The sequence below is a fragment of the Chlorocebus sabaeus genome, chromosome 3 (assembly GCF_047675955.1).
Source record: "Chlorocebus sabaeus isolate Y175 chromosome 3, mChlSab1.0.hap1, whole genome shotgun sequence".
Taxonomy (NCBI): domain Eukaryota; kingdom Metazoa; phylum Chordata; class Mammalia; order Primates; family Cercopithecidae; genus Chlorocebus; species Chlorocebus sabaeus.
The window spans coordinates 73,287,567-73,308,478 of record NC_132906.1 but is presented as its reverse complement, the minus strand read 5'-3'; the positions used below and the strand labels follow the sequence as shown (position 1 = coordinate 73,308,478).

General features: G+C 39.0%; 1 long non-coding RNA gene across 1 annotated transcript in view; it reads left to right on the top strand.

The window, feature by feature from the left end:
• The window catches only part of LOC119627554 (uncharacterized), an 85,529-nt gene that overhangs the window by 14,884 nt on the left and 49,733 nt on the right, over positions 1–20,912 (top strand). Inside the window, exon 2 of the long non-coding RNA XR_005243741.1 lies at positions 3,896–3,963. This is a non-coding gene — a long non-coding RNA (uncharacterized lncRNA). The remainder of the gene's footprint in view (positions 1–3,895; positions 3,964–20,912) is intronic.

The following is a 20,912-nucleotide window of genomic DNA, read 5'->3' as shown; positions in this document are numbered from 1 at the left end:
AGCGAGGGAATTCTGCCCGGCGCGGTGGCTCAAGCCTGTAATCCCGACACTTTGGGAGTGACCCAGACGGGCGGATCACGAGGTCAGGAGATCGAGACCATCCTGGCTAACACGGTGAAACCCCGTCTCTACTAAAAAATACAAAAAACTAGCCAGGCGAGGTGGCGGGCGCCTGTAGTTCCAGCTACTCGGGAGGCTGAGGCAGGAGAATGGCGTGAACCCGGGAGGCGGAGCTTGCAGTGAGCCGAGATCCGGCCACTGCATTTCAGCCTGGGCGACAGAGTGAGACTCCGTCCCCCACCTCAAAAAAAAAAAAAAAAAAAAAAAAAAGGAAGGGGAATTCTGACATGTACTAAAACATGAATGAACTTTGAAGACATTATGCTAGCTATCATAAATGAGTCACACATGGACAAATATTGTATGAGCCAACTTATATGAGGTAACTAAAGTAGTCAAATTCATAGAGATAGAAAAGAGAATGGTAGTTGTCAGTAGCTGGGAGGAGGGAGAATGAAAAGTTAGTGTTTAGTGGTTACAGAGTTTCAGTTTGGGAAGATGAAAACCTTCTGGAGATGAATGGTTACGATGTTGCTGAACAACGTGAATATGCTAATACCACAAAACTCTACACTTTCAAATAGTTCAGATGGTATTTTGTATTATGTATACTTTACCAGCATAAAATACTTTTCTGTTATTCACAAAATCTTAGTTGTGAGATTAACCTGCTGATTTATTGAAAGTCTGTAACACTGTTATTAATATACATAAATTATATTTGTATATTTTAATAATATAGAATTACACATAACTTTTAAAATTATATATTCTATAATGTATTGGTGCCTAAATAATAAGCAATGTGAAATTCTTCACATTGAAGACCAAAGGTATGAAACGTGTGTTTTATATGACAACAGTCTGGATTGTGGCATATATCAAATATCTTGATTCACGAATTCAAACATTTTGTAATGACTAAATAGTTACAGCCATGGAAGTAGGGGTGGATTTTGTCAGAAGAGTGAAAAATAGGGAACATTTCAGATGGTAATATTCATGGTAATTTGGAGAATTCAAATCATAAGTCAATCATGGAACCCAATCAGATCCATGGAGTACCAGTGCCCAGAGGGCAATCATCAAAATTGAAATGAGACTTGGGGCACAGGGAGAGCGATTTGAACCACATGAGTTCAGGAAGCGCTTCCTCATACCAGTGGCCAAGAAGGAGTGGTTTAGAAGGAGACAAGAAGAGCAGAATTGAAGCCCATGAAAAAGCAAATGTCTTGGCAACTAGTAGTTAATTACATTTGTTTTCACCTCTTCCCCTCCTGAGGGACAATTACTTCTGTGCATTTTCAGGGAATCCCCTTCCATGTGAGAGAGGAATTCTCATCACCTGCTTTGGGATGTTGCTTCCTAATTATCCTTTGCCATCTTTCTCCCTAGTCTGTCTTTACACCCTTCTCTTGATTATGATGAAGTCAAATTTATCCACAAAAATGCTTCCCTAAGCCTTCCTGCTAATTTTTATTTTAAAGTTATCTAGTTGATTCCTTTTTCAATCTTATAGATTTTTTAATTCCCTGAAAATAACCACATGCATTGAACTCAAAATGTCTTATAGTTTGTGTAACTCTTGGTTTGCATAAACCCTAAAATGAGGTAATGTGTACATTAATTATATGCTTTGCCATTTACTTATGGTTTCTGTGAAAGCAAGTGCCACTATTTTTAGTTCCTGGTCTTAAAATTACTCCTTCTCAAATGCTGTTAAACCTTAATGAATATCCAAATTCATATAAATTATTTAAGCTATAATTTCCTATACTAAACAGTCATTAGATTAACATACATCCTTAGAGCTCTTCCCAGCTGTACCAAATTAGCTTTTTTTGAATACTTTTAGATTTGAAGCAATGCAGAAAGTATTGCTCTTCTAAGTTGTATTCTAAGGTTACAAACAGCAATTTGACTTAAAAATGCCGTTTAGAATGTTTCCTCCAGTTAGTATTCATGCAGTAAAACCTCATGTTTTTCCCTAAGAATTATTGAATTTTAAAACATATCCTGATCTTTTCATTTACATACAAGTGAGGAAACTAAGATATAGAAAGTTTGGATGAAGTGCTCAGCATTTCAAAAGAAGTCTGTATATTGAACTGTTCTTTCCCTCCTTTCTTTCTTTTTCTTTTATTTTCTACTAAGAAAGCAAGTATGACAGAACCATCTTAGTTTGGATAATAATTCTCACTTAGAAAAAAATATAAACTAATTGAAATGAAAATCAAAACAGAAAACATTCATTTAAATCTTTATTTTTTAAAACTAACACATATTTAAGAATGTATAAATTCGGCCGGGCGCGGTGGCTGAAGCCTGTAATCCCAGCACTTTGGGAGGCCGAGACGGGTGGATCACGAGGTCAGGAGATCGAGACCATCCTGGCTAACACGGTGAAACCCCGTCTCTACTAAAAATACAAAAAAAACTAGCCGGGCGAGGTGGCGGTGCCTGTAGTCCCAGCTACTCAGGAGGCTGAGGCAGGAGAATGGCGTGAACCCGGGAGGCGGAGCTTGCAGTGAGCTGAGATCCGGCCACTGCACTCCAGCCTGGGCGACAGAGCGAGACTCCGTCTCAGAAAAAAAGAAAAAAAAAAAAAAAAGAATGTATAAATTCCAGTGTGTATCTACCAAGGTATTCCTGATTTTATTTTTCACTACACTCTTTTCCTGAGTGTTTTCATCCCTAGAAGGCATACCCACATGGAGGAAGCATCTTCATGTTATTCCAACAAATGCATTTTCTTTTTCTTAAATTTCCCCTTTCTAGCCTCTAGATATAGGCTGTCTTTCTGTTTCTATCTCATATCTTTTAGAGATTCTTTTCACATACTTCGATGTGCTAGTTATTAGTATTTCCTCTCTGACAATTCTTTATTTCTCTTTCTTTGAAAGGGAACCCTGCTGCTGTCATTACTTTTTCTTCAGATTTCCTTCAGATCTCTCCTTTTGCCAGCTACCCAATTCCCAGTTTACAGGGAACCCGCTGATGGCAATATTTCTTTCCTTTTTTTTTTTTTTGATTCGGAATACTCAGAATGCTGTTTGAAGAATAATGATGATAGGTATATTGTATTTACAAATTACTGTCCATCTGGTGATATCAATTTAGTTTATGTGCATGAATTCATTAGTAGTCTCAATTTTCACACGATGTGTTGTAACAACTTGTGTTGTTTTTTTCTCAGTGAGGAAACAAAGGACAGAAGGGAGACAAGATTAGGGACTAACATTGTCTATTAGCATGATGTGGGCACAGTGTCCAATAAAATAGGGTTTGTCTTAGTCCATTTTGTGTTGGTGTAAAGGAATACCTGAGGCCGCGTAATTAATAAAGAGAAGAGATTTACTTGGCTTATGGTTCTGCAGGCTGTACAAGAAGCATGGCACCCACATCTGCTTTGGGGGAGGGCCTTAGGAAGCTTCCATTCATGGGGGAGTGGAAGTGGGCATTACATGGTGAGACAGAAGCAAGAGAAGGAGAGAATGGTGTTAGACTCATTTTAAGAGTCAGCTCTTGTCGGAACTTCGAGTGAGAATTCACTTAATCCTTTAAGAATGGCATCAAGTCACACATGAGGGATCCGTCCACACACCTCCTGCTAGGTCTCACCTTCAACACCGTGCATCAAATTTCAACATGAGATTTGGAGGGGAGAAATGCACCAACTATAACAGGGACTTTTTTGGGACAATATAATAAACATATATTTCAAAAATTTGATAGATTTTGGTAATTTTAAGGAAATGATATTAAGTGAAGATAATTACCAGGATTTTAATTTTATTCCAAGAAATTCTACTTTCAATTTTCTTTCCCCTACTAGCATTTCTAGGTGCAGACAAGGCATTTGAGGCATAGAAGATCATGTTCTTCTTCTTGCCATGTCTTAAGGTGGGTTTAATTTCATCTTTTTGGTTTATTATGTTGCCCTTCACATTTGCATCTCAGTTCTTTTATCCCAAGTTGTGGCCTGATTATAATTATGATGGATACCAAAGAAATTTTAGGAGCTATCTTACGTTTCCTAAAAGCAGATCTTAGCATGGTGATTTTTGTGCAAATGGTCTATTGGAAGAGTACATGCAGGAGAAGGGAAGAGAGGGAAGCAAGGCAGGACAGGGAAGAAGCTCCTGAACAAAGCAAGATTTCAGAGGAAAACTCACTCCAGCTTCCCAGAGAAAGCCCACAACTCCTGAATTGCACCCACTTTGCAGTAGGGGTTTGACCTGTTGTACCTCCTTGTCAGCCATTTATCGTGGACTGCCTTGGGGACAGAGTGTAATCTTAAGGTAAGGCAGTTCTCTGAAGTAGGAGCAGCTCTGGGCCCTCAGTAACCTCACAGCCGCTGGAGAACAGGTAATTTAGACTGGAAAAGAAGATTGGAATGTGTGTATGGTTGAACTTTGGCAGTGTAGCAAACCACCTAGAGGCTTGAAACTGCAGTGGCTGAGTTCATTTCAGATTTCTTCAGGTTGTTCCTGTGGTGGGGCAGCTGGACCATGCTGCAGGTCTCAGGAGGTTTCAGCTGATCTAAGCTGGGCTTGCCACCATGTCTGGGGCCTTAGCTGGGATGGCTGGGGCAGTGGGCATGGCTGGGGCTCTCTTCACATAGTTCCTTATCTTCTATCATAGGGATCTGAAACTGTGACCTATGGGCCAAATCCAGTTTTTTTTTGCTTGTTTTTGTAAATAAAGCTTTATTGGAGTACATTCTTTTATATCTTGCCTGTATCTGCTTTATCAGTAAAATGAAAGAGTTAGGCTGAGACTGTACAGACACCAAAGCTAGTATATTTACCATCTGACTCTACAGAAAAGGTTTGCTGACCCCTGATTCATAAAGGTAACTCAAGCTTGCTTGTGTGGTGGGAGGGCTCTCAGTGCAAGAGTGCAAGCTGCAAGGCTTCTTGAGGTCCAGGCTTGGGGCGTGCACAAGGTTGCTTCTGCCACATTCTGTTGGACAAAGGAAGTTACGAGGCCAATTCAGTGCCCCAGGAATGGAGAAATAGACTCCACCTGTTGATGGGAAGAACTTAAAAAAAAAAAAGTGTGGCCATTGTTTGCTGTCTACCATGATGAGGCCCCAACAACATCCCCTACAGAATTCAGCCTTGTCTCTGTCCACTGCAGATGAAGACAGAGGATATACGTCAAATATCATACAACTTGTTAGGGGAAGAACTCAAACTAGAATCTTGGTCTCCTGATCAATATTCTGCTACTGTTTGAACTCTGTCATGGTGACTTTACTATATCCTTACCTGCAAGAAGCATCCCTTTTTGGCTATTGAATTGTTACTCCTCAGAACTTTAACAGAATTCTATAACACACCAAAGAAAAATGGAGTCAAACTCCTGCGGAAACCTGCTTCCCCACATCCTGGGTTCGATGTACAGTTACTCTTTGTCTCCTATTGTTTTCAAAATCAGCTGCCTTCACTGATACTCTTTATGAAATGTATCTCCATAGTTTTCAACTTGAATTTATTGGCAAATTCTATTTACCTTCTTTTTTTTTTTTTTAACAAGTATCTGTTAAATAGTTAGAATAAACCTAACCCTACGCTAGGTCATGGGAAATAAAAAGACATCAAAATGCAGTCTGAGACCTCAAAGAGCTTTAAAATGAAAAGTAGTGGTTTCCAACCTGTGTATATTACAGACCCCCAAGGATGACAGAAATGAGAGTTGCACTTTCTGTAGACTGACTCAGGCTTCACAAATTACCTATATAATTGCTTTTCAAAAAGGTGTGTAGATACTTCTATGACTAATAGAATACAAGTGTATGAATGTATACTTGTTTGTCATGATATTTGCCATTCAATATTGTTAAGAGTGGAAAACTCTTAATGTTTTTAAGCATGAGCCCTGAATATCTCCACACACTGCAAGGCGTATCCCATTACTGGTGAACTCATTTCTGTAGCTAGTAATACAGGCAACTAGTAGGTAAAGGGATCATAGTCTGACTTCCCTATAAATGCGTGCTACTTGGAGAGAAAATGACTATTATTTGCTACAATGTTTGCTGCTTGCTCAAAAATAATGCTGGAGGCCAGGTATGGTGGCTCAGGCTTATAATCCCAGGACTTTGGGAGGCCAAAGTGGGCAAATCCCCTGAGCCCAGAAGTTCAGGACTAGCCTGGGCAACATGGTAAAACCCCATCTCTACAAAAAACACACACAAATTAGCCAGGCATGGTGGCCTGCACATAGTCCCAGCTATTCAGGAGGCTAAGGTAGGAGGATTGCTTGAGCCTGAGAGGTTGAGGCTGTAGTAAGCCATGATCATGTCACTGTACTCCAGCCTGGGCAACAGAGCAAGGCTTTCTCAAAAAAATAAAAAATATTTAAAAATAATGCTGAAATGTTGTGCCATATGATCCAGCAATCCCACCGCTGGGTCTTTATCTAAAGGAAAATAAATCAGCATATCAAAGAAATATCTACAGTTTCATGTTTATTGCAGCACTGTACATAGTAGCGAAGATATAGAGTCGGCTGGGCACAGTGGCTCATGCCTGTAATCCCAGCACTTTAGGAGGCTGAGGCGGGTGGATCATGAAGTCAGGAGTTTGAGACAAGCCTGGCCAACATGGTGAAACCCCATCTCTACCAAAAATACAAAAATTAGCCAGGTGTGGTGGTGCACGCCTGTAATCCCATCTACTTAGGAGGCTGAGACAGGAGAATTGCTTGAACCTGGGAGGCAGAGGTTGCAGTGAGCCGAGATCGCGCCACTGCATTCCTGCCTGGGTGACAGAACAAACAAAAAAAAACAAAAAAAAGATATAGAATCAAAGAAAAAAAAAAAGATATGGTTGATTCCATTAACAACAATGTATTTTATATTTGAAAGTAGCTAGAAGAGACGACTTGAATTGTTCCCAACATATAGGAGTAAATACTTGAGGTGATAGATACCTTAAATACCATGACTTGTCCGTTACATTTTCTATCATGTAAGAAAATGTCACACAAACCACGCAAATGTCTCAAATATAATGTATCAATTCATAATTAAATTTAGAAAAGAATAATAATGCTGAGCCCTAGGCCCTGGGTTTCTCATCTGTGAGCAAACTCAGTGGATGTGAAAGACCTATCTGGGCCCATAATATTGCTCTGATAGTACTGGGTGGAAGGGCTATGAGCCTCAGTATCCTGATGTGCTTGCTGCTTATTTCGTTATGCCAAAGTCCTTTGTCTTTGGTCTAGGAGTCTCCTGCCTCTGCTAGCATTCATGAAACAGTAACAGGCTAGCTTATTAGCTTGCAAGTAGTTAAAATCTCAGAGCCTTCAGTTCATGACAGACCTGGAAAGCTTCAAAATTTAATTTTTTTAGCATTAAAATGATCTCTAGTACTCCATGGGCTGGAAATCATTGGTCTGAGGTCTTAGATAAATAAAACACTATTAATTAAAAGATTTATATGAGCTAAAAAGAAAAAAGGAAGGCCATTGGAGAAGAGAGTGACCAAGAGCAAAGGTATGGTGTAGAGGAAGAGATCAAAAGTGTGGAGTAAGAGAAATGTGCCTACTTCATTGGCTAAAGGAGAAGGGATTGAGTGAGAGAATTCTGAAAAGATTGGCTGGGACCACACTTTGGAGCACACTGAGTGTCAGGCAACAGGGAACTCTTAAAGGTAGTCTAGCAAGAAAATGACATAATTAGTTTTTCTCTGGGAAAATTAAATTTTAGTAGGGAGAGACTGGACATGAGAGAGCAGTAAGGAAGGTTTTAAAAATGCTTTGGGCACAAGTTCTAAACTGTTAGTATAAAAAGAATAAGAGGTGGACTGATGAAGATATTCCATGAAGAAAGATAAAATAGTTGGCCGGGTGCAGTGGCTCATGCCCATAATACTAGCACTTCAGGAGGCCGAGGGAGGAGGATCACTTGAAGTCAGAAGTTCAAGACTAGCCTGGCCAACATGGCAAAATCTCTTATGTACTAAAAATACAAAAATTAACCAGGTGTGGTGGTGCATGCCTGCACCAACTACTCAGGAGGCTGAGGCAGGAGAATTGTTTGGACCTGGGAGGTGGAGGTTGCAGTGAGCTGAGATTGCACTTTGTACTCCAGCCTGGGTAACACAGTAGGCTCTATCTCAAAAAAAGAGAGATAAAATGACGTTCTAATGGATTGCCTTTTAAGGGATTGAGCAAGAAAGTCAGATAGGACTATGGTTTTAAAGTGGGAGACAGTGAAAGCACTGAAAAACAAAAAACGAAAAACAAACAAAAACCGTATAAACCTAGAGAGAGAGAAAACTCCAGGGAATTTCAGGTGTGGGTGAAGATAATGAGTTCACTTTTATTCCATTTTGATGGAGGTTGGCAATACAACCAGCCTTTCTTCTTTCCTTTCTCCCTCCCTTACTCCATCCTTCTCTTTCTTCTTTCTTTCTTTCCACCCATCTATTATTAAATATTTAGCTTTTTGCCAGTCATATGCTAAGACTTGGGAATAGAAATAAAAATGTTACAATCTAAGAGTATAAAAAGGTGGATTTAAAACTTCAGTATAAGGTGACGAGTTAAATAATAGAGATAATACATGCTATGAGTATAGAAAAGGAACAGCAAGCTCTGTCCAAGGGAATTGAGGAAACCATCCAAGTGGAAGTGATATTTGAGTTGGGAATGAAATGCTGGATAGGAGCTTATCAGTGTGAAAAGGGATAAGAAGAGGACATTCCAAAGCATGGGAATAGTGAACATGTGCATGGTACAACCAGGTAGAAAACATATCTAAGAAGTTCGTGATGAAGGATTAGAAAAATAACTTGGCATGTCATTCTATGATATTATACTAGCTCCAACTTGGACACAATGGTAACAGCTTATCTTTCTATGTGTTTACTATGTGCCACGCCTCTTATTTAAAAATGTTTTACAGGCATTACTTTTTCTAATATACAAAATGGTGATATAAGTATACAGGTGAAGAAACGGAGACTAAGAACTTGACAGTTCCTGGAGTTTATGAATGGTGGGGGTGGATTTGAACCCCATCAGAGCTAGGATACCATTCTCTTTATGCTCCCTCTGTGTGGAGCTGTGCTCAGTGGCCCTGAACTATCCAAACCTGGTTCCAGAATCGCTCTTCATCATCATGTTATACATTATCACATTCCTTTCTTATCCTGCTCATCCTATTCTTACCTACATTATCACCTTCTTAAATTGAATAAAACTGTGCATCTTCTGAAACATGCAGAACTGAAGGGAACATACATGGATTTTTCTGGAGAGATCATCAGATTCTCAAAGGGATGTACAAAGATTAAAAATCACTGTACAAAATGGTCAACTTTAATCGTTGGATGGGTATTTCTGTTTTTTTTTTTTTTTGACAGAAAATCAGGAAAACAAAATAAGAGGCAGTTTTCTCAAAACATGGTCAATTATTACTCAACATAAAACCCCAATGTATATTTCAATTTGTGGTAAATGATTCAGGGTAGCAGAACTTTTCAAGTTATCTCTACTTTAGTTTCTGTCTTTCATGAAGTCTAGAGTGATGAGGCTTCACAGTCCCTTATGGCCAATGACATTTACTATCCTGAACAGGCAGCAGACAATCAGTAAGCGGTTCCCCCCCAGCACCCCCACTGCTATTTCATTCTTTTTTTTTTTTTTTCCAATATTTACACATTATTTTTGAAGCTGAATTAGAAATACAATGCTGACTTTTTTTCCTAAGTATTTTAGATATTCTCACCAAAAAGTGGAGAGAGGTTTAGATGCTAAAAACATTAGCTAGCAAGTTTTTTCTTGCACTCTTCACATTAAGCCTGTGATAAAAGGCCCACTTGAGGGCAGTGCTCAGTGCCTAAAGTGAATGCTTTAAATTTAATGATACAATCAAAATCATTTTTCCCTAGTAACTACTACTGTGTTCATTTGAATGGATTCCAGAACATTATGCTTTGTGTATAAATATAAGTGAGATGGTTTAGTTCATGTATAACAAGTATCCAGCTAATAATTTACTTTGCCCATTATTTATCTCTGTCAGGATGAATGTCTGCCTCTTTTCTGTCCCTGGTTCATAGCCATTATTATAATAATGTTGGTTCTGCATTTTAAGAATTCCATATGGAGTTGCTGAAAATTACTTAGAAGTACTTCATACTAGAAGGTTAAATCTTAAAAAGTTTTGGTTTTGCATCTAGCAAGCTAAATTGCTCCTAACAACATTATATTAATTAATGTCAGGTTAAGCTATTTATTTTTTTTTGTATTCAATTCCAAATACTCCAGCAAATGGTTTCAGCTGTGCTAGCAACAAACTGATTTGAATAGTAGAGGCTGAATGGACTCAAATCACTTGCTATTGTGAAAATAGCTATTCATTACAAATTTGACAGTATTTTATCAGTTTTCAGAATCACTTTTAAGAATAATTCATCTCTTTCTTAAAAACTGGCTTGAAATTGCATAAATAGCATCTTTTCCTATTTTGTCTAAATACATGCATAAATGTCATAAGATAGAATTGGTCAATATGTAGGGACAGATCTATCCCTGGATGATTTTCTGCCCTTTTTAAACAGTGATCCTACTTTTTAATTTTGTCAGCCTTAGAAAGGTGACGAAGCAAGCAGATCTAAGGGCAGTGGGGAAGGGAGGATGCTAGGTGGATAAATCATGGCAAGTTCATCTCTTACTTAGGGATCCTCTTTTCTGGCCCTGACATTTTGTTCTGTGCACTGCTCAAGTTGTCTTTCCATATGCCACATGGGATGGAGGCATGTCTCAGGCCCACTCATGATGTGAGAACTAGCCTTGTGAAACTGATTAACCAATGGGGTCTACTGGTGGTTTAGTTATACTGACCAAAGCATTCTTACTTTGGGGAAGTTGGGGAAGTTGAAAGATCAAATGAGCTTTAGGCCATGAATTGAATTCTTCTAGGCGTAATACATGTGTGGCTATTATAGCACTAGTTATCTAAAATTTACTCAATCATGTTGACAAGAATGAATATATCAGTTTTGTTTTGTTTTGTTTTCTCTTTTTTATTTTGGAGACAGAGTCTCGCTGTATCCCCCAGGATGGAGTGCAGTGGTGCCATCTTGGCTCATTGTAACATCTGCCTCCCAGGTTCAAGTGATTCTCATGCCTCAGCCTCCTGAGTAGCTGGGATTACAGGTGCCTGCCACCATGCCTGGCTAGTTTTTGTATTTTTAGTAGGGTCGGGGTTTCATCATGTTGTCCAGGCTGGTCTCGAACTCCTGACCCCAGGTGATCCACCCGCCTCGACCTCCCATAGTGGTGGGATTACAGGCGTGAGCCACCACGACCGACTGAATACATAATTTTGGGAAGTCACATTAAGAGGAGACTATTAGTTAACATGTAGATTATAAAAAATGTAATAATTTATAGAATGTTTTAAATTTAAGTAAAGATTAAACGTGTAAAAACTATGGGAACTTTTCAGGAAGAGTCAAGGTTCTTTAACTTACCAATATATAAATTACCATGAATAATTTTTCTTTTAATCTTTTATATCCTAGCTAAAAGGATCCAGGGGTCACCCAATCTTCTTGTTACCAGGAAATAACTATCAATCAAGTATTGAGAAATAATCCAAGAGTGATAAAAGTAGAACAGTGTACGCATTTACACTGATATATGTATGTAAAAGTGAAAATAGACTATACTTTTTCTCTCTCTCTCTCTTTTTTTTTTTTTTTTTTTTTTTTGAAGAGATGGAGTCTCACTCTGTTTTCCAGGCTGAAGTGTAATGGTGTTGTCATAGCTAACTGCAGCCTCAAACTCCTGGGCTCAGGTGATCCTCGCTCCTCAGCCTTCTAAGCAGCTGGGATTAGAGACGTGAGTGAATCGTGCCTAGTATAGATTATACTTTTCTTTATACATACAGTATCTGGTCTTATTGTCACACTTTAGACTTTGTTTAGTTTCTGCATTTTGTTTTGGTATATTTCTGCAGGCCAAGGGAAGACATGTTTTATCAGTACACTTTTCAAGAAGAAGCAAGAGAGGAAAAAAAAATCTAAAGAGATTTAAATAGAAAGGAAAATAAATATTGATTTTTTCAGTAGGGTTTTACTGACAGTATTTTGTGATGTTGGTCTTCTACCTGTTTGGAGGTTATAATGAAATCAGTTTTTGTAATGACCATGCCACCACACCCTGAAACTAAGGTGCCTGTAGCAGGATGGTAATGCTAAAGAGCCATAGTCTCTTGTTACTTTCTAAAGTTTATCTAATAATGATTGATACAGTTATAGGATCCTAGTTGATAATACAATTTGTGGTGCCATTTCTGTTGGTAATGTTGGAGGACAGCACCAGGACACATTCAGTCTAAAGTAAATTTGGATTTCTCCATTGGGCATTAGATGGCAGTATTAATCAAGACATTCGGAGCTGACTTATGTGGGAGCTATTTCTAAAGGTACTTATAATTCTCCTAAGAGCGTTTCATGAAACAGATACTTATCCCTGCATTTTCTACTTCTGGAAAGAAAATGCATAAAATGGACTACAGGTCTGGTTTTGTAATATTTTGCATCTTATATTTATTTTTGCTTTAGGGAAGTTCCCAGAAGACAAGCGACTTTATTTCCAGTTAGTTATCACTAACGTGTCCAAAATGTTTCTTGTACAATTTGTAGTTCTTCTTTTCTTGTGGATATACATTTATATATGTCGATGATTACAATTTCAGAGGTAGAGAATGCTCAATATTAAGAATTATTTATAATGGTTACATAAACTTGGGTTTATCAGGCCACTTGAAAGAGAGCAGAGCACTAGAAGCCCTGCTCTGCAGCTTACTAGCCATATCTATGGGCAATCTATTTAACCCCTCTGTGTCTAACATTCCTAACCTGTACAATGGAGATAATTCTTGTTTCCATCACAGAGTGTTGCTGTTGAGGACTGAGTGAATTATTACATGTAAAGTGCTTAGAACAATAGCTGGGATTATATAAATATAATATAGTAGCTGGCATTATATAACACTTAGAGCCAAAGTGTTATATAAATATTTGCTGTTTTGAAGGGGAAGATGGGAAGGGGGTGCCACTGTGTGTAATAATAACCTTTCTAGAGTGTTTCTGTTCTGCAGTACACAAGGTATCAGGAGTGCAGTTCATACAAAGCGAGGTCTTGTGGCTGCTGTACCCAGGCGGGTTGATGTTCAATGGAGCTAAGCAGGTGGCATCATAGCTTACTTGCCACACAATAGGGGATTCTTTCTGGTGATGACCAAACTCAGAGGTGACTCCTCCGACCAGAAGTGTTATGGAATCAGGTTCCCTCTATCCCTGCTGCAACGCAGAGCAGACGACACAGATCTGGCAACGTTGAGGGGTGTCAGGCTCAGAGCCCTCCCAAAGGAACAGGAAGCTGTGGTATGCACACATTGAGAGAGAAGCCACTTTCTGGGACATGAGTAATCCTTGGCAGGCATTCAGAAGAGCACTTTGGAGGAGAGTTTGAAGATCATTTACCATGGTATACAAAGACTCGGATATTGAAATGTGAACTTTTGAGATATTGCAGATAACATCTGAGACTTCTCAGTCCTGATGCTGGGAGGCATTTGACCCCTTCCCTCCCCCTGAAGGGCAGAATAAGAACATTGTGGGGGACTTAGAAGATGGTAAGCAAACCCCAGAGATCCAAAGAGAAGAACTATAGCTCAGATCCTTAGCATCATACATGGCTCACGGTTTTCACCAATCCTCTGTGAGGAGAAAGTATATTTTTTATAACGTGCATGATAACAATAATAGCTAACACTTTAAAAAACTAGGTGCATGCCAAGCACTTTGCTTGCATTATTTCATTAAATTCACATTACCATTAAGGTATGTGTTTTTCCATTATGCTGCTCAGGAGAAAACTGAAGCTAAGAGGTGTTAAGTAACTGCAGGTTATATAACTGAATTAACTAATTCAGTGTCAGTACATACATTAACTGATTAGTAAAACAGAATATAAGTCTTTTATCATATTAGCTCAGTACTTCTCCATGAAGCCTTTTATAGATTCAAAAACTCTGAAAGTTGAAGAACCCTTCTGGGTAATTTTGTAGATACCTTTGGCTTGTTACAGATGCAATAGGCCCAAAAGGATTTTACCTGGAGATCTCAGTAAAGGCACTGGGTCCCAGAACAGACAAAATAAGCAGCTTTCTTTCTAGAATATTAGGTAGTGCTACATGTATGTATCTCTGTATACAAAGACACACACACATATATTTATATATATGTGAATGATTGTATTCATTGCATATGGAATTTGCCTTCTTTATGCCTGATATGTCATCCAATCAAAATTAAATGTAGGATAATTGTCACCATTCAAATGCTGGGAATTTAGGAGCTCTAGACTTGACTTAAAGGCTTATGTATTTTAATTTTCCAAGATATAACGTTCACTTTAATGTATCAATTTGACCTCATCTGCCCTCATTACTCCCATCCGTCTCTATTATCAAATGGAACAACTTCAGATTCCATCGTTCCTTAATGTCTATTAATGGAATTCAAGTTTTTCATTTAAATGTTCCCAAATTAACCTTTCTAATAAGGAGTTAAGCACCTCTTTTAAGCAAGGATTTTTTAACTTCAAGTGATCTGAATGAAAATAGCATTTTAACTCTCCCTGACATCCCCTTTCCTTTTATATTCCATAAAATTTATCATTAGCTTTCAATGAAGCTTCCAGGGATGTTTTTTCCTTGTGCTTGCATCTGACACTAAATAAAAAAAAAAAAAAGTGACTCATCTGCCACAGTGGTTGGATATAATGTCTGAAACCACTGTTTACAAGGTCCATTAGTGTTTACGGCCCTGCCACTTTCCTTCATGGTCTGCAAAGCATTTTAGTTCACACTGAGTTATTCTTTCATAGCAACAAATTTTCTATATCTCTTGGATATCTCTTCAGTGTTGAAAACTCCAAAGGGAGTTCTGCTGTCTTCTGTATGAAGGCCAGGTAATACGTTAATATTGCAGTGCAGCACAGCTCAGTGCATGCACCATGATTTGTTTGTGATGCAAGGCGAACTGTGCATCCGGAACTCCAAAGTCAAAATGATATCAGAGATGATGCTGTCCAGTTTCTACTAAACTGTTCAAAAGCTTGGTGTATTTTTCCTATCAGACAATTCTGTTTATCTTTAACAATCTCTGGTACCATCACCACTTCAGGTCCTCCATACCTATAAATACGTTATGCATGAACATATACACACATGGTAAAATGTGATTTGGATGGAGACAGATCTTGGGCTAAAACTTTGTCTACAATATTCATCTATAAAATGAGTAATATAATACTTAGTACCCAAGGAGTCAAGCAAGGCCAGGACTGGAGCGAGGGAAGAGAGGAGCCCATAGAGAAGGCCCTTGCAGGATCTTGAATGAATTCCTCCTTACATTGTTTGCCCAAGGCACCTCTTGCTTTGCCCTGGTGCCATGATCCTAGTTTCAAGAAACATGAAGGGTCTGAGATTTTATCTTACTTGCAAGCTAACAAGTTAGCCTACTTTAGTTTCATGGATGCTGGCAAAAGACAAAAGATCCCTGGGCCAGAGACTGAGGACTCACGGCATATAGAGCAGCCCGAGCTTCCCATTCATGCTAGTTCCCTTGCCACCCAAGTCTGCTCTGTAATGGTGAGCAGCTTAGGTGGATGCTGTGTCCTCAGTGGGTTTGTCACATAGCTCAGGAATTCCAGGCTTAAAGAATCCACATCTTTTATTATGGTGTGCAAGCAAACCAGCCTGACTTTTGTGCCAGACTAAGATATTATTTTCATTATATTGGGCAGTAGAACAGAAGAAGGAAAAAAAAAAAAGCAGCAACAACAAAACCCAACCAAACAAAACCCCTGCCCTCTGCTCTGGAAAGAGACACCATTTTTATCTTTCAAGGCTGTTTGCTGTACAAAGATACTCTGGAAATAAAGCTGTGAGTGACTTTGCTCATAACATGTGCACAGTTATCAGAGACTCATGGAGAATTGTCTACTAACACAAGGTTTTATATGACTACATGAAACAGTGTTGATAAAGCACTCAGTACCCATACTCAGTATGGGTGAATAGATTGCCCACCGACATGGCTAGCCTGGGGAACGTAATAGGAGCTCAATAAATGTTAGCTCACTTTTTATTCCTTCCTCTCCACTCTGAAGCATGGTGCCACTTACATCATTTCCCCACAACCAGAGGGTTAATTGAAGATAGGAATCATATTTTGTTTTTTCTACTATGGAAAAACATTTTCAGTTGGTTTCTGATTACTTTATGTCTGCATATGAATCCAATTGAGTCAACCACTACTGAGTTCATGTGAACTGCTGATATTCTCTCTACTTCAGGACCAATCAGTTGAATCATTGATGATGAACCAATCCTCACTAAAGCAGACTATGTTTGAGTAGTCTTGACCTACCAGGCTTACTGATGCAGATCTAGCAACCAGTATTAGAGACTGGTGGTTTACTGGGCAATTTATTTGCTCTCTGATCCATTTTCCTCCCTTTGCCTTGTATAGTATAATATTGACTCCTGCCACCAGCATTTCTCTAGCTTCTTATCCAATCAACTTCCGGCTGGGTTTGGCCAGTGGGAAAAAGAGGCAGGAAGTAGAAGGAGAAGAGGGTAGAAACCAGGGAATTTCTCTCACCCCTAACCTTCCTGTTTTGGATGGGTTTCTAACTATAGTTGTATCAACTATGCTTCTAGCTTTGCTAGGCAGCACCACTCTCTATAATCCTACATCCTCATGGGCAGTCCTAACTCTTGTGTTCTATTAGCCCTATCTTCTCCCTCTGGTTCTCCAAACCCATAGGTAGTAGTATCTCCCTGCTATTGCCTGGGTTGCCTCTCCAATTCCACATTTGCCTCCTTTTTTTTTTTTTTTTTTTTTTTTTGCCCTGTGTTATTATCACATAGAGGTTCTATTTCTTGACTGGTTTCTGTTCTGATAAACTTAGATATCTATACATTTTCTTTTAATACTTTCTTCTAGACTTTTCTAAGGTAGTCTAGCCTGTTGACCACAATTCTATCTTGAATCCTTTATTGCCTTGGGAGTTATTTGGTTGTAGAAAAGAGAAAGGAATTTAAGCTAGCTTCATTGAAGGGGGATATATTGTAAGGATGTTGGATATTTTTCCAGAAACACAAAGTGGGACATGCAATCGATCTGCCTTGTCTGCTTTAATAGCTGATTTTCTTGAATGGGGATAGATTTGATCTGGTCCTTTGGGGTTGATTTTGAGCAGGAGGGCCAAAGCAAGGAAATCTTTCAACCTAGAATTTCATTACTGTTCAGCTGAACTATACTAAGGAGCCAGTCCAGTAATGAACTGGGTAGGTATTGACAGGACCATCAGGAGGCAGCCAGGGAAGGCCCAACATGCTAAGTAGGCCTGATTATAGGAGTAGTTGGCTATATGTCTCAGCTAGGGAGACCCTTATCTTAGTAATATGTACCCCCAGGGGGCAACCATGGCATTTAAAAACATTCATCAAACTAATATCCATAGGAATATTAGTGTGATACTAGTGGTTACAGATACCTAAGAGTAGATGGTGACTAATAAGAGAATTTGAAATAGAGGCCTGGATCTGTATTGACCTCGAGGCATATTTTGTATTTTTTTAAGGTACATCTTACTTTCTGCCATATTTGTAATTTTTTTTTTTGTAATTTGCCTCTTCCTTGGGAAAATGGGGTGCAAACATGCAGCAAAACATCATGATTGGCATAGGTAAAAGCATTTGATCAAAAGAATTTGATCAGACTGAATGTGTTGGCTCATGTCTGCAGTCCTAGCACTTTGGGAGGCTGAGGCGGGTGGATCACCTGAGGCCAGGAGTTTGAGGTCAGCCTGGCCAACACGGTGACACTCTGTCTCTACTAAATATACAAAAATTAGCCAGGCATGGGGGTGCATGCCTGTGATCCCAGCTACTTGGGAGGCTGAGGCAGGAGAATCGCTTGAACCCTGGAGGCGGAGGTGGCCGTGAGCCGAGATCACACCACTGCACTCCAGCCTGGGCAACAGAGCGAGACTCTGTCAAAGGAAAAAAAAAAAAAAAAGCATTTAATCAAAAGCATTTGATCAAATTATTTAGAGCAATAATTTTATATTGTATTTGTTTTGTGGGACTTTAATAGAATTATGGTCTTTGCTATCTTTATTGGTTAACTGTTACACTTTAGTGGCATCTTAAGTATGTTATGTTTTAGCATTTGCAAGCATCTCAACCTCCTAGGTAGCCTCAACTATACTTTCATACATTCATATTATTTTCATAAAGGGATACCGTTATTTTGTAAGTTTTTTTATTACTGTGCTAAAGACTCAAATCAAGTTTGTGTTTTTATAATCACGGGTGTAAATGAGACTTCATAGGCTAATTGCTTTCCACGGGATTTAACTAGGTACTCTATACTTGAGCAAGGTTGAATTTTTACATCTTTAAAAATCAGGGTACTGTTGACTGAATTATGCCCACCCCTCCATACTTGTGTGTTGAAGCTCTGGCCCCACAGTGTGACTATATTTGGAGGTAGAACCTTCACAAAAATAATGAAGGTTGAATGAGGTCATAAGGGTGGAACTGTGATTAGATTGGATTAGTATTCTTATAAGAAGAGACCTAGAGGCCAGGCATAGTGGCTCACACCTGTAATCCCAGCACTTTGGGAGGCTGAGGTGGGTGGATCACCTGAGGTCAAGAGTGTGAGACCAGCCTGGTCAACACGGTGAAACCCCATCTCCACTAAAAATGCAAAAAATTAGCTTGGTCTGGTGGCGGGCACCTGTAATCCTGGCTACTTGGAGCAAAGGCAAGAGAACCACTTGAACCTGGAAGGCGGAGGTTGCAGTGAGCCAAGATTGTGCCACTGCACTCCAGCCTGGGTAACAAGAACAAAACTCCGCCAAAAAAAAAAAAAAAAAAAAACAGATCTAGACTCTCTCTGTCCCTCTCATCTGTGAGGACACAGTGAGGAGGTCATTCTCCACAAACCAGGAAGGTGTCCCTCCCCAGAACCAGCCCATGCTGGTACCCTTATCTTGGATTCAGCCTGCAGACCTGTGAGACAATAACTTCTGTTGTTTAAACCATCCAGTCTATGGTATTTAGTTATGGCAGCCCGAGCTGACTAGTGCGCAAGGTTTCACTCTAGTAGATCATGCTGGTGTTGCTACATCTGTTCTTAATTTAATGGCAAGTGAGGTGTCTGAATGACTTGAAGTGGTCTTGAAACATGAGGTGGGAATAAGTTTGAGGAAACAAATATTTGTTTGTGAATCAATAACTTTTTTTTTCATTGTCAGAGAGAGACGACGTAAGCCCCAAATGATTGCCTTTTCCAAAAATTACAATATGAGGTTTTTGGCAAAAATTTTAGTTTATTAAAACACACAATATGGTACTGAAATGCAGTAATTTTGCATTAATTCTGGATTAAAAGAATCACATATTTTTAAACAGATTGAATGCTAAATGGAGAGCAACTTGTGAACATATCTGTTACTTAGGATTTTCTCTTTTAATAGAATTCATTTTAGCCCCACCACAGCCAAGTAGTATTAGTAATGGCTGGGATCCAGGCCTGGAAATAGTATCACTCAATCAAAATGGATGCTATAAGTCTAGTCTTTAAAATGGAAATCCACATGTATACATTTAGTTTGCATACCTTACTAAGAACAATGGGCAGGGAGGTGATCCATTATTAGATGAACAAATAGCACTAACATTAATCCGCAATAAGCTTTACCAACTTTGAGTGGATAAAGATTGATCCCAGTTTATGAATGGTTACCCTGTTGTATCAAAGATGGGCATTATTTCTTTTAACAATAAGTAAAATATAATGTTCGCCATTTTGGATGCCTCGTAGCCTTTATTATATGTTTTTTAGCCTCCTCCCTACCTGATAATTGGTGTAGTTTCCCCAAATATCTAACCTAGCACATACTTGAAGAGTTGGCACTATTTCCTACAGAGAACCACGCTTGGGAATTTTTAAACAAACATTGATTGAAATGTACATATGTAAGCAGCTACTCTACGCCTATCACTCTGCTTCAGGCTCAACCTACCACAAAAATAAAGCTTCTATTTTCTGTCTTTAAGGCGCTGAAGGGCTCCTAGGGAAAGCAAACCTACACACAAACAGCTTTGGGTAGAGGTAGGGCTGCTGGAAGTGGACTAAAAATGGAACTAGTCTGCTTCAGCTTCTACCTGGAAAACTGCTATGGCTCACGTAAGCCATATTAAAGACAGATCCTCCATACTTGTTTGCTTAATGCTTATAAATAATACACATCTACAAAAAAGAGGGCAATCTTGCTTCGACCTCCAGTGATTTTAGCAAATCCTTTAAACAAGTCTGGTTTTATATGAATAAGAAAATAATATCTTTCCCTCTCTCTACTCTGGACACCTTCCTATTCTCTTTCCCTACTTTCTCCTGTCTCTTACTAATTCACAAAACTTCTCAGTACTCTCATACTGCCATTGTCTGGTAGGATAACAGGGTCCCCCACCATATGACCCTCTAGTCTAGAATGGAATCTTTTTTCTGTAAGGGGCCATCTATCTAGTAAATATTTTAGGCTTTGTGAGTATAGCCTTATCTGTTTGCTGCTTATTTATAGTTCTTTTAAAATATGCATATTATTTTAGCTGTGTGGGTGGTATAGCACCATATAGACCAAACAACCCTCATTAATTGTCAGGCTTTAGTGTGCATCAGAATCATCTGGAAGGCTTGTTGAAACACAGATTACTGGGCATCATCTCCAGAGTTCCT